The following is a 15,301-nucleotide window of genomic DNA, read 5'->3' on the forward strand; positions in this document are numbered from 1 at the left end:
ACCAGCACTTAAAACCTTGTTATAACTGCATTAAAAACAAAAAGTTAATTGTAGACCTTGGACTCATCACTTCATCATCACTGCTTATCATTTACATTTCTTTCATATCATTAATATCACGAGTATGGATGCCAAGCTACAGTAGGAAGGCACGCTTTACATATTGCATAGTACTATCTAACATTGTTATCCTTAAGCATTCAAGACTCTCCACAAAGCTTGCCATGGGAACTTGATGACTAATAATAATAGAACAATGCGCCAAACATTTATTTAATTGCATTGGAATTGTTTAGCAATTTAGTCATTTCACCTTGTTCAGAGTAACATTTGTATGGAACAGCAAGTTTAGAATTATCCTGAACTGAGTGCAGAAGTCAAGGCTTCCTATGAAAGATATGTACATATAGGAAGCCACAGTTTTTAAACTCTGAGAAATTAATATGAGATCTTGTGAACTGTCAACTTTCTGGAGTCAGGTGTTTACCAACTAAAATCCTCATTTTTAAAATTCAGATTCTAAAGGAGAAGTCTCCACACAGCCATAGTCACACACTGACTTTCCGAACCACTGCCCATATACATAGCCCACATACATACATAGTCTATTTAACCAAATGCCATTTTTCCTGCCTTAGAAAATGGTTCTCTATTATAAAACAGATTAAAAAACACCCAATTGTGTAGCCAGTTACCATTATAAAGATTAAAACTAGCTATTTAATTGAAATGTAACAAAGTATACAAAGAAAATGATCTTACCCCTCTATCACCATGGCAATAAAAGGAAATGCTAATAAACTGTCCAAATGTGATATAGAGATTCTGTACAATGGACTAATTTTTAATTCATTCAAAGTATTTATATGGCACTTTTCAGAGCCATGCTGTCACAACGCAATGTACACAAGATGTACTGTTTAAGACACATCAGAATGGTACACATTGCTATCTATGCGAAAGCTTCCCTGAATCACATAAACCATGTACACTAAGGTGGTTAATTTGTGGTGCTATAGATGCTGGTGGACTACAACTCCCATCATTCCCTACCATTGGGCATGCTAGCTGAGTGCTGGTGGAAGTTGGAGTATCACAACGTCTGGACGGCCACAGGTTAGCCACCCGATTTGTACCCTTGGGGAAAGGGAGCATTGAAAAGAGAGCCTGCACTATAGTGGGGTCCAGTATACTTCAATTATTCAGAAGAGAGTTCTCTAACTGTGGTGCCTCCACTGAGAACGCTGCTTCTGTCATGCTTGACAACCTAACCCTTTACTGGTGGGCACAAGAGCATTTAAAATGATAAACTAGTTAGAAATTCCTAATATATATTTCACTCTAAATGTAAGAGGCAGTTTATTGCAGAAGCCATGGTCTTAATCTTAAAACCCCACACACTAAGAGTATTAACAATTTTGTAAAATTAATATAATTGTTGAAGGCCAAATTCTGGATATTGGATAAACCCAAGCAATCCTGATATATTTTGAGAGCAGCCCAACAGTCCAACACCTGTTGGCAAAACTATGCAATGAAATTCAGCAGCATTGGGTTTAAAAAATAATAATTCCATGGACACACTTCAATGCTTAGACTGCTACTGCAAAGTCAGTAAAAGAAATGATCATATGTGGAGAGGAAGATGTGTACCTTAAACTCAACATATGTGCAAAGCTAAGAATTTACATAGGCAAACCTGTATGTCCAGATTGCCTCATACCAGTTTAATGGGAACTTTAAAAGCCGGGACAACAACCATATAATTGTACTGCCGTCATCCAGCAAGTAAAGGCGGCATTGGAAGCAAATACGTATTTTTAAATTTAGTCTTTTATGGTTTTGAAATCTGAATCATCCTAAAGTGTAAATTCATTCTCTTTTTTTAAAACAACAACTTTATTTTCAGTCTTTACCAATGCTTCAGTGAAACCCTATCTAATTCAAATGATGAAGCAAAAGAATCAGATAAGGAAGAGGGCTTAACCAGGGATGTGGTAAACAGCACAACTGCATTACAGGAACACTACAACATTTGAAAACAGTGAACAGAAAAAGGTGAATGGAAAACCCCAAGAAAACAAATGTAGCAGAACTGGTAGAAAGGAAGCCAAACCAGGATTGATGCAGTTGCTAAGAACAGAAATTTTAGCAACCAATTACCCTACTTGCATTCCCTAAACATGTGTGGAGAAACATACAAAAGTTGCTAAATATTTTCATTTTAGTAACATGCAGATGGGATATCAGACACAGTTATAGCAGAAAAAGAGCACATATTCTTAATTTCTAAACTGCCTTTCCTCCCATAGGATCCCAGGGTGGTTTATAGACAAAACACACATAAAACAACCAGTTTTAAAAATAATTAAGAGTATTAAACTATATCCATCAGCCAAAACAAATTCCACAACACAGCAATCAAAAAAAGACTAACTTTGAGGCTCAATATCGCTGTCATTACCCGCAAGCCCAAGTGACCAGTTGTGACTTCAGTGGATACTGGGAAGTTGTCACTGAGAAGGACAAACTAGGTTCCACAGAGAAGGAATTCCACTGCTACAGAGTCACCGTATAATGACCAGATAGGTTTCAGATACATCCAATGAACCACATTTTAAAGATGTGTGAAAGGTACAACTTAAAAAAAGAATAGGCAAGGAAAACTAACACTGCAGTCAATAGTACTGGACTTGGAACTACACAGAACAGGTTTAAACCTTAGATGAGCATGAGACTTGTTGAATAACCTTGGGACAAGTCACCTAAGAACCTCACTCCTAGCCTCAGTTTTTGAGTTCCATAAAATGGGAGTAGTAATTATCTGTATGGCTGTTGTGAGACTAAGTGAACTGAATAAGGGCCCATTCATGATTGATGCAGCAGACTTTTTGTGCCATAGTAAGTATTATGGTGTGACACATAATTATGCAGTTGTGGCCATCAGGGCATCCAGGTACATGTCTACTAGATGTTAGAAACATGCAAGCCATACTTTAGATCATTTCCTCCTGCATATAGCAAATGCTTGCTATTACTGTCTCTAAGTGATTGACAATACCACTACAGAGTTTTTCTTGTATGCTTTCTCCTTTCCTTTGAAGAAAGCTATTGGAATAGCTCAGTCAGTAGAGCATCAGACACTTAATCTGAGAGTTGTGGATTCAAGCCCCATGTTGGGCAAAAAATATTTCTGCATTGCAAGGGGTTGGACTAGATGACCCTCGTGGTCCATTCCAACTCTACATTTCTATGATTCTATTGAATGGTGATACTTCTCTTTATTAGTGTCCAATTTTATCATTTAATTTTATCATTAAAGCAAGGGCAAAGCAATTTACGTTAACTTAAAGATGAAAACACCATCCGTAAATCAGGTCTGCTATATGCTAGGTTGCATCTCAGTGGCAGAGTTTACTACACTATACTACACTACACTCATACAATATTTTATTAGGGGGGGAAATGTAAGTTTATCAAAGCAGTTTCTTCCCCTTGATAGTTTGGGGGAAAACATTTTACTATACTGGCACATGGTGCTTCCTTCCACAAGTATGAGCTACTAGGATAAAATACTAAAAACTTAAGATATCTTTCCACAGTAGTTAGCAGATTCCTAATTTTAGCTTTTTTAATATGGTTTTTGTTGTGTGGGTTTTTTGCGCTATTGTTCTAACCTAGTCTGATATTTATGAATAGAGGTATATAAACATTTTTATAATATTTTTTTTAAAACAACAGCAACACACAAGTGTTGTTGTGCAAGGATGCACAACAAGTGGGCTTTTTTTCAGTGTCTAAAGGTACACAGAGCCAAGTTACTAAACTGATGGTAACCAGGAACCAGTTAACAGACCTGAAGTAGGATCCTTATCCTGTAACTTGTTAGATCTAAAAATTCAACTTCAATACATGATGAAATATGGATTACAAGGACCAAGAAGTAGGTTTGAGGCATACAGTGAAATTAAAACCATGCTGGGCAAAAAAAAGGCATATTAGCAGGGGTTTTACTCAACTGTGCATAACAGACATAGGATAGTAAGATCACAAGCAAGTCTTGGAGGAGAAGAAAAAGCTTGCAGCAGAAAGAGCACAATTACTATTCTGCATTAGCACAACAATGTAGTTCTTTGTTATAGGAGTACTGAAAGATTACTAAAACTTCCTGGGAGTGGGGGAGACAGAATGAAGATGTTGGATTAAAGGTAAATACATCCTGGACAAATATCATCTATAAGAACAGAGGTTTATTTTGGATTGCTGGGATATTTAAAAAATGAGTTTGATTCTTTAGATTATGCAATAATTATAATGAAATATATCAAGGATTTGCCGGCATGGCAAGTGGCTTCAGAAGCTATTCAAGACATCCACAGAAATGGATATTTTCCCTTATTCTGGTTATTCTCCATGGCTGCAACTCATTTTTTCTTTGCAAGTCACACAGTGTTGGTTTTTTTAATGCAATTCCCAGCCACTGCAAACTTGCATGGGTTTGTGCCCAGTTGCTCAAGGGTGCTGGTACTTTAACCATCAGCTCTAAAATATGTTTTGAAGAATCACGTTGCTTTTTAAATGAGATTACTGCCATTGTTCCAAGACTGGCTTCTTTGATCTACAACTGATGCATTCTAAAACAGAGCAGGGGTGCTTGACAACATGCTACTTAATTGAGAAAATGGTAGAGAGATTAAGAAAAAGACATCTAACTTAGGACGTTTTGTTGCAACAGGGAGGACTGAATTGAAGTTACCTTCCACACTAGACCGTCTAGCTTTCAATACGTGCATTAATAAGCAACCATTCTAAATGTATCACACACATACATAACATTCACAGAAGCCCAGTAATCCCAAATTACGTCTCATGTGCAAGATAAGCATGAATGCTACAAATTATTCTCTGCTCTGTCCATCAGTAAAGGAAGCAGGTGATGGATGATCTAAAAGGAAGTGATTAATACATTCCTAATACTGCACTGATGTGCAGAATGAATAGATGCAAGAGGTTGAGGAAGGAGATTCCTTTATAGTCAGGAGGAGAAGACACAAAACACGCCTCCTGAGCAGCATCATAGACTGGCAAAGACTGTTGAGAAGTGGCAAGAGAAGCCACTGCTTTGTTTAATAATTCTATTCTACACATCACTTTGATGCAAGTTTTACAAACTGAATTGAAAACGGTCTTCTATGTACATAACTTTATGATACAATTGTGAAAGAATTCTCTCTGAAGCTCCTTTGCCCCCACAGAAGCTGAGAAACAGCAAGGTGATAAAAAAAGATATCTAAATACCAGCAGCTTTCAGTGGTTATTTAGGCCCCATGCACAACTTGCAGTTAAGTTCTTTCTGCAGTACTGCAGCCTTTTTTCTTGGCAAAACTAGAGAATTGCCAGGTTTTTGGAAATGGTAAGGTAGTAGTGAAATCACACATGCAATATATCCACAGATGGGCTTCACCATCTCCCCTACCAAAGACGCACCATTCAGACAAGAAGCACAGCAAATGGTAGCAGCTCCCGTACATATGGATTTGCCATGGTCACACGCCTAACACTATTTCACATGTTACTTTCTTTTTCCTCAGGGATTTTGTGACCATCCTCAGAGGAGAAGACTACTAGAAGACATAACCTATTCTATTTTAAGATTGACACCAATATAGGTTTAATTTTTACTGTAAGCTGCTTTGACACATTTACATCTCTGACCCACTCCAGATTTTTTTGGAATAGGATAGGGAATAATAGGATTGTAGAGTTGGAAGGGACCTTGAGGATCATCTAGTCCAACCCTCTGCAAAGCAGGAATATGCAGTTGCCCCATATGGGGATCGAACCTGCGACCTTGGTGTCATCAGCACCATGCTCTAACCGACTGAGCTGTCCTGTTGTCAAATCCACCTAATGCCAGAATTTTCAAGGAAACCTAGAGTTTATAATAAAAATGAATTTAAGCAGACACAGATGAAAATCTGACTTTGGTATTTCAATTCCAGATTCTGTAGCCAATTTTCGATTTGGGTAGGCTTCTCCTGGTAAAATGTTTCAGAGAACAAAATTTAATATTAGAACAGCACAACCCAATAATTTTGCTTCCAGAACTATATTTGAAGTATCATATTTCAGTTCAATTCAGGTTTGTTACAGGCACGTTTCTTAGTCTTGCTGAAGGTTCGCTTTAGATAAAACATCCAATTTTTGTTTATTGCAGGGTGTGTGTATATATATACACACACACAAAAATGCACGCAAACTGTTGTGTCAGTTGTATCTGCTTTAGGCAAGGGTGTACTTCATTGTGGCACAGCACGGAAACCCAACAATTGGAGAAGGAATTATATGGTTTTATTTTGATGCTCTTGTTTTACCCAAGGTCCTGCCTTAAGGCAAATTCACCATACAGCCCCCAGCGATTCAGGAAAACGAGACTTATCAAACTACACAGCAGCCTGGAAAACTATTGCTTAGTTTGCTTCAGCAGGTGTCTCCTACCCTGTAAGCAAGTACAAGAGTAAAACTGGAGGCTATTGCCACACACTTTGCTGCATGTGGGATAACAGCCTGAACAACCAGTCTGAAAGGAACTGGTGTTTCAATTCTAAGAGGTCTTAGGGTTGGTTCCCATACAACCCAGGTGTTCAGGTTACACAGGTGGGGTGCGGTAGTGAGCCTCACATAGGGCCCTGCTTTACATTAAAGGGTGTGAGTGAGTGCTGGGCGGCCAAGGAGGGGGATGTGCATATCCAAGGCTCGCTCTCACAGCGCCATCATACATAGCATATACAGACACCTGTGTTCTGCACAAAAAAGATACTCAGAGCTGCTTTGCAATGTAAAAGCTGATGCACAATGACACAGTTAGGTAATTCTAAACTCTGGAGAGGAAGGGGGCACCTTTCAGTTGGTAACGTGCATCTCTTCACATGCTTCAAAACTGTGGTGTGCTAGCTCTGCTATGTTTGGAGAGCCTCTCTGCTCACCCTCCTCCTCCTTAGTGGGACCAAGGACCTCTGTACTGATGGTACCACACCAGGGGAACTTGAACACCTTGCTGCAAAAGTGACACGCAAGGCTGAGTGGAATCACAGAATCATAGAATTGTAGAATTGGAAGGGACCCTGAGGATCATCTAATCCAACCCCCTGCAATGCAGGAATATGCAGCAGGGGATAGAACCTGCAACCTTAGTGTATTTCTGGTTTTTATGGAAGCCGCCCAGAGTGGCTGGGGAAACCCAGCCAGATGGGCGGGGTACAAATAATAAATTATTATTATTATAACCTTGGCATTATCAGCACCATACTCTAACCAACTGAGCTATCCATACATTTAAAGCACTTGACTTTCCCCAGAGGAACCTGAAAACTGTGGCTTCGGGACACACACGACAGTTTCCTGCATTCTTTGAAGGAAAATATTTGCTTTGAATGTATGTTGTGTGCACAGCAAAGATCCCTTTGAGTAAATTATGCCAAAACAAGACAACTGTGCAATGGAATGGTGCTGCTTAGAATATGTAAGACCAATTCATACTTTATTATTTCATAGAGACAAGACTAATGGGAGAGAACAGAATTCCAGTCTACATCTAAAGCAAGTAGACCATCACCAGGTTTAGGCAACGAATTACAAATAGTTCATTCGTCTGGATCTGTCTGATAGTAATTAGCACCAGGGATCCATAGACAAATTAGGATTGCTCCAGAAATAAGCTACATTTGCCTTTTCACCATTTGTTTATATTCTTCCAAACAAACGAGCTACCATTAAAATATCTGTAAAATAAAATAAAAGGTCTACAGCAATATTCAGCTGCATTCAATATAAAGCGAGCATAGAAGGCAGAGATCCTGCCACAAGCAACGAGTGCAGAATAGACTTCAAAATACCTGCTTCCATATCAGAACTGTGATGCCTAAAGTTCCACATACAGAACAGCCTTTCAATTGACTCAGTTCTCCAATGTAACATAACATCATTCATACAAAATGGGTAAAGAGAGCAACTAACCACAGATACTGCAGCAACTACTGTTATGCATTAGCAGGAGCTCAATGAATGGCACTTGAAATCCAACTCATTCCCAAAAAGAAACAAACACAAGCCTGTTTTGCTTAGCATAATAAAAGATATAGACCAATCCTATACATTTAAACTGGGAACAAAGTCCATGTTATTTCCATGGAAAGGAATCTTTCCATGCAGTGCTAATGCTAATTGTTTCTTGCCAGCAATTCACATAATACCCCATTGCTCAGAAGCAAATCCATTGCTGGCAGTTTTCAGTTTGTCATTACTGAAAACCACAATATTGCACTAACCAGGTGAACATTACTTCTGGTAGCACAACTACTGAAAGCAAAGTGATGTGTGGATGTTATTGGCGATTTTGCTGGGGGCATCTACTGGCAGGCACCTGTAACCTCAGAGCACGCTCTTCTCAAATGTTGCTTTCCAAAATTGAATTTGCAAAGTTGGAGAGAATATCCTCCCCAGAAGCCTACGCACAATTCTCTTTAAAGAGGATACTGAGATATAATGATGCACTGGTGTTCTTTGGGGCTACCACCAGTAAGCCACTAAAAGGATGGGGTTTCAGCACCTTGAATTAACCTTCAGATACCTTCTGGAATAAAAAAAGAGTACTCTTAAAAGCAACACACTTTGTATAAATCAGACCAAAAGAAATATTATCGTCCTAGCTCAAGCAATTAACCCAAATGTCCCTCTGGCTAGCAGCACAACATGCAATTTAAGGCTACTGGAGGTTGTAAAAAAGCATGTTTTTGCAACAGGAAAAAAATACACCCCACCCTTAAATATCTGAAAAACAATTTTAATTTCTCTTTTGCCTACTTGCAACCTGCACTTCACAAGCTAAAAGGCACCTCCTCCGTGCTAATAAAAGCAAAAGTGGAGGGGGCATGAACTCGGAAGAATAGAATTGTCTTGTCCCCCCAAGACCACCCAAGAGGGGCTGGGCATGAAAATGCGGCTACTAGTTGATCGTTAAGAAAAAGGTTCACCTACGTTTGCCCCGGTCCTGGTTTGGTTAACAATCGTTGCCTGGATGCAACACTTGAAATTGGAAACTCCATTGTTAGCCAGTGTTTTATAGGGAGTGTGGTGTGATTTAAACAACAAAAAAAACAAAAAACCGAGACAGGCTCTTCTCCCTCCTCGCCCCCCTTTTCAGATGAACGGCAACAAAAGTGTAAAACGCCCCTTTCCTTATCATCACCCTCCCCAACCTTCTTTTTATTATTATTATTATTATTATTATTATTATTATTATTATTATTTCTTAATTGTTTCAGGGCGGATCCTGGAGGGGGGGAAGAAAGACAGACAGACAGAACAGGCCAATTAAAAATAACAAGCCCCCCGCCACGAGAGACCAAGTTGGAGGACAGAGCTCCTCTTCTCTTCAGACGGGGCGAGGCGGCAGCATAGACCAGATTGCTGCCCCCTCGGGAGCCGCGGCGGCGAAGAGACCTCGGACGCCCCGAATCCCCCCGCTGCCCCGTCCCAAGACCTCCGCCTCCCGCCGGCTCCGGAGTTCCCACACGAGCTCCTTTCCCCGCCGGCGGCGTCCTCCTCTCCTCACACCCCTTCCTCGACCGGGTGTGAAAGAAAGCTCGCCCTCTCCGCAGCCCAAGCAGGCAGCCCTATTGTTTTCCCGGCGCGCTCCCCCGGGGGGGGGGGGGGCTGTCCTCCTCGCCGCCCCCTCCCCACCCGAGCTCCTCAGGCACCTGGCGGCGGCAGCGCCTGGCGGGAGGCGGCCGCGGCTGCTGCTCCAAGGTGGCCTCGGCGCTTTGTAATCAGATCTCCGCCGTTTTCCTCCCCTCACAGCCCGAGGGAAGCGCGCGAGGCTGGCCGGGGGCGGCGGCGGGAGACGGAGCGGAGGGCGACTCCCCGGGAGAGGACACCCAGCGGCGGCTTCCCCCGGCCAACTCTCGCCGCCAGCCGGCCAAGTCCTCTCACGTGCGCCGTCTCGCTCGCTCTCCCGGCCTCACCCCGCGCCCAACTTTATGGTTCCCAGGAAAAGGGCAATAAGAGCATCGCGTTTGGCAGCCTTAGGGCAGCCCTGAGGAGATAAGAGGCGGCCGAGGCGGCCGGAATCAAAGGGTCACCAATACGCGGCGTATTTCAAAAGTGTGGAGAGGGCGGGCGGAGGGGGGAGAGAGAGGTTTCTTCCTTCCCTCCCTATTTCGCTTCCACCTCACACTAATTGGAGCGGGGGAGCAGCAGCTACAGACTTCCAACTTCAGCAGAAAGAAAATGATCTTGCAACGCCCGGAGAGCCGATGCTGCTGCTGCTGCTGCTGCTGCTGCGCTCCCTCTGCCCTCGCGAGGGCTGCTCAGCCTCCCCTCCCCTTTCACGCTCGCCAGCCGAGTCGCGCAACCCGGCGGGAGGAAAGCCGCAGATCGCCTCCCCGGAACGCAAGCGAACATTGCTGCTGCCCTCGAGGAGGACCCAGCAGACCCCAAGCGAGCGAGGAGAAGTCTGGGAAGGAGATTCACCCGGGGGGCGCCGAGGATCCCCGGAGAGCCCGCCTGCCGCCGTCGAATCATAATTACAGGAGCCTCTGCCGGGGCTCAGCGATGAATCAGTTTTAAATGGGCCGTGGGGAGGGGAGGTTTCACGGCTTCTGTTATTCTAGAGGACCACAAAAAAAGCCGGGTCCTCCCTCGTCCAAGGCCCCGTGGCCGGATTTTAATTCCCCCCCCCCGACACCTACAGAACGGATTACTAGATTGCAGTGCCCAGGATGTCGCGCGGGGCGGGAGAGCTACCAGATCGCAATTTCGAGGAAAGCAGCTCCGTGGTCCCGTGGAAGATGCGCACCGAGGCACCCCTATGAAGCCAAGGGATGCGGGGCGGGCGTGGGAAGCCCCCGCTTAGCCGCACAGGGCTCGAGAACCTGTCCCTGGAAAGAGCCACTGCCGCCCCCCCCCCCCGACCCGTCTACGCGTCGCCTTCCCAGACGGAGCGGCTGCTGCTGCTGCTGCTGCCTCGACTTACCCGGAGCCCCCAGCTGTGTGCGCGCTGCCCTCGGCCACCCGGGGCTCCTTCGCGGACGCCGGACTCGCTCTCGCTGCCTGTCCAACTCTTGCGAAGAGAGAGCTGCTGCGCCGCCGCCGCCGCTGCCTCGCCTGCTCTGCCTCCTCCCTTCGCTCTCACTGCGGCCCGGACCCGGGCGGAGGAGGGAGGCGGCACCGCGCAGGCGCGGCGTTAGGCGGGGCTGTTTCAGGTAACGCCACCAGCCTGTTCTCCGAGTCGAGCCGAAAGGCGCAGTCGCTGCTCCTGCTGGTGCTGGGGACACTCTGTCTATATAGGTTCTCTGATTCCTCCTCCCAGCCTCTCGGTTCGACCAGGCTCTCGTGGGAATGAATGGCCAAAGTTGAGAGGCAAGCCGGTGGTGCCCCGGATGCGAGCTGGGCGTTTTATACGGAGAGGACCTCCCATTGAACTTAATGGGGCTCACAGATCCTACACTGGGGAGGAGTAGGTCCCCACTGGACTCAGCGGACCCTTACAGATCCTGATTTGGGAGTGGGGGTCCCATTGAGCTCCATGGGGCTTGCTTCTGAGTAGACCACGTGGACAAGGGCTATTGAGGCAGGAAAGTACAGGGGGAAAGTTCTGGAGCAAAGCTGGGGTCACAACAGTCTCTATAGGGCAGTGATTGGTAAAGAGAACAGAACGAAAGAAGCCAGGCCCATAGTCTGCACACAAGCAAGCCTTTTTGCTGCTACATGGCAGAGTGAAGCAACCACCAATGGTGCCCTGTGCCACGCTGCAATTCAGAGCCCCCTGCCTCTTGCACTCCATTCTACAGTATTGTTGTGGCACCCTCTGCAGAGTGGCACCCAGTGCAGCCGAACCCGTCGCACTACCCTAAAGCCGCCTTTTGCAAACACCTTAGATGGCCGCCATTAGTATGTTGCGTCAGGTGTGACATGGTAGAGAATGCTATCCCATTGAAGTAGGATTCAACTTTCAGACTAATTGGCTTCCGTAGCTAAGAATGTAGTCTACATTGGAGAGTAAAATGTCTTGAGCCACACTTTTGAGAGTTTCTGTACAGTTTTGAAGAGCAATTAGAATGTGTAAGGTAAAGCTACGGTATCTCCTGTTCTGTTTTTATTCCCTTCACTGCAGTCCTTTTTTGCTGGATTATAGTAATGCAGACTGAAAATGGGATTCACCACAGATTGACTGGAGAGGAGTCCACTTACATGCGAAAAGTCACTGAGATCCATGTGGGCATCTTTTTTCAGCTGGGCACTGCATTCCATCATCTTTCAGGGACTGCATCCTAGTGGAGGGCGAGGCCAGAGGGAACAGTGTGTGGAGCAAAGGATTGGATTCTTGGCTTTGTACAGAAAGACCGCAATCCTAACCCCCCTTATGTAGGAGATAGCCCCACTGAATTCACTCTATGTTCTGTGTAGACAGAGCTAGGGTTTCACTGTGTAAGCTGCAAGCTACAACCGGTCCTAAACCAATGGATTCACGTTACAAGAAAAAAGATTCTGGCTAAACATCAGAAAGAACTTTCTGACAGAGCAGTTCAACAGTAGAATGGTCCTCCTTAGCAGGGGATGGACTCTCCTTCCTTTGAGGTTTCCACGCAGAGGTTGGATGGCCATCTGTCATGGACGCTTTAGCTGAGATTCCTGCATTGCAGGGGCCTGGCCAAGATGATCCTCAGAGGTTATACCCAAAACAGGTACAAGACATATTTGTGCAACAGCGGGGGGGGGGGGTGTTGGAAGGGGATATGAGTGAATCACCTTGTTTATAGCTCCACAGGAAAAGAAGCAGAAGGCTAAAATAGGAAGAATTTGAATCTAAAGGAGATGGGTGGTGGATGACAGATAAGAAACTTCTACCAGGTTTGTGACTGTGTAATATTTTTGTTGTATAATATGAAGCAAACGCAGAGGGATAAAAATGTATTACACAATGTAAAGGAAATTAATTATGTCTGTGGGTAACTGGTTGCTTGGTAGTTGAATAACAATTTAAATTGCAATTAGCATGCATTCCTGACATTCCACACTTTGTGCTCAACCAGCCTGACAATTACATGAAAGCAATCCCTTAGAAATCTATAGGCTACTCACATATGAATATGAATATATGTATCATATTGGATAACTGAAAAGGGACCTTGATAGTCAGTGTCAAACTCTCTCCAGGGATGAAATTTCCCACTACAGTCACTCCCTGAAGATGCTTATTATCCCATCTCCTGAAGAAACTCTAGGATAGATAATTTCCACAACTTCTGTTCCAGGCTCTAATGCTGCATTTCATTATTATTCCTGATCGTTTGATAGTCATAGAGTAGATCCACAGAAAAAAATTGACTTTAAGTCTATTGATTTCAGTATGTCTGATCTGAATCAGATTATATATATATCTATATATACATATTATACACACACACACACACACACACACACACACGAGAGAGAGAGAGAGAGAGAGAGAGAGAGAGCGAGCGAGCGAGCGCACGCTACTACAACCTGAATCCATTCGTATTTCATTATGTGTACCCACCCACTCTCATGAGGTGCCAATAATGCTTACCCTTCCCTTCCCCTTGAAAAGTGCTGAAGGAGGAAGTTCAAAGAGCTCACTCTCTTCCACTTCTTCCTTTACCTTAGTTTGTTTCTCAATATGTTCAGGTATGCTCCTGAACATAAAGCAGAGTGACCAAGGGCCTAGGAGGGGAAAACAGAGTGATCTAAGAGGTTGGGTGGCCATACTACTACTACTAATTTATTTTTTGTACCTTGCCCAGCTGACTGGGTTGCTGCAGCCACTCCGGGCGGCTTCCAACAAATATAAAAGCAAAATAAAATGATCAAACATTAAAATGTCCCTATACAATAGTATGGAGTGAATGAATAAAATGCCACAGGGACACCCACACACCACATTGGATCCAGTTAAACAGAGCCACTTGAGATGCCATCATGTTTTCACATTTACTCTTTCCACTATCAAAACTCAGTTGAAACGCTATGCCAAGTGCCACTTCTCACTAATTCTTTTTGCACTTGGGTGCCCCTTGCTCAAATCCCCTGCATTTGCTAGAAGAAGAAGAGTTTGGATTTGATATCCTGTTTTATCACTACCCTAAGGAGTCTCAAAGTGGCTAACAGTCTCCTTTCCCTTCCTCCTCAACAAACACTCTGTGAGGTGAGTGGGGCTGAAAGACTTCAAAGAAGTGTGACTAGCCCAAGGTCACCCAGCAGCTGCATGTGGAGGAGCAGGGACACGAACCCGGTTCACCAGATTATGAGTCCACTGCTCTTTTTTATAATTATATTTTATTAATTTTCCATCAAAAGAAAATACAAATCACACCACATTACAACTTCTAATTTTTTTTCCATTTTTAGACTTCCTTCAGCCTCTCTGCCAATCATCCGAATTATATCTTCTTTAATTACACATTTCCAAGTTTTGCTATTGCCTTTATGCCTACCCCCCACTTCTATTTTCCTTTTTTACAATATTTCTTATTTTATTACAGAGCTTCTTTAAATGCCACTAACGTTATTTCGTTATCACTTATATATTCCCAATACTCAACTAACTTTCCCCCGTCCTCGATGAACTTTTGATCTCGTAGATATCTGATCTTCCCGGTCAGTTTATCAAGTTCTGCATAGTCCATCAACTTCATTCTCCACTCCTCCAATGTTGGTATTTGTTCTTGTTTCCATTTCTGGGCCAGTAATATTCTTGCCATTGTTACTGCATATTGGAAAAGTTTATGATCCTTTCTATTTATTTCATTTCCAACGATTCCTAAGAGAAAGGCCTCTGGTTTCTTAGCAAATGTATATTTCAACATTTTTTCAGTTCATTATATATCAATTCCCAGAAGCTTTTCACTTTCTTACATTCCCACCATATATGATAAAATGTACCATCCTTTTCTTTACATTTCCAACACTTCTTACATGTTTTATACATTTTTGCTAGTTTTACTGGTGTAATATACCATCTATATATCATTTTCATAACATTTTCCTTTAATGCAGTACATGCAGTAAATTTAATACTTTCATTACATAGTCTTATCCAATCATTATATTGTATATTATGACCAATATCTCTGGCCCATTGTATCATAACTGATTTGACTTATTCATCCTTTGTATGCCATTCCAACAATATCTTATACATTTTAGATAGAATTTTATATTCATTATTTATTATTTCTGATTGAAATTTAGAATCTTTCTCTACATATCCATATTCTTTGAG

The 15,301-nt window shown here is 43.2% G+C and overlaps 1 protein-coding gene across 1 annotated transcript in view; it reads right to left on the reverse strand.

Moving 5' to 3' along the window:
* The window catches only part of FHDC1 (FH2 domain containing 1), a 50,822-nt gene extending 39,635 nt beyond the window's left edge, over positions 1-11,187 (reverse strand). The window contains exon 1 of the mRNA XM_081875249.1: positions 11,033-11,187. The gene's annotated coding sequence lies outside the window, so the exon portion shown is untranslated. The remainder of the gene's footprint in view (positions 1-11,032) is intronic.
* Between the last annotated feature and the right edge of the window lie 4,114 nt (positions 11,188-15,301).

Source organism: Podarcis erhardii (assembly GCF_964252035.2).
Source record: "Podarcis erhardii genome assembly, chromosome: 9".
Classification (NCBI taxonomy): Eukaryota; Metazoa; Chordata; class Lepidosauria; order Squamata; family Lacertidae; genus Podarcis; species Podarcis erhardii.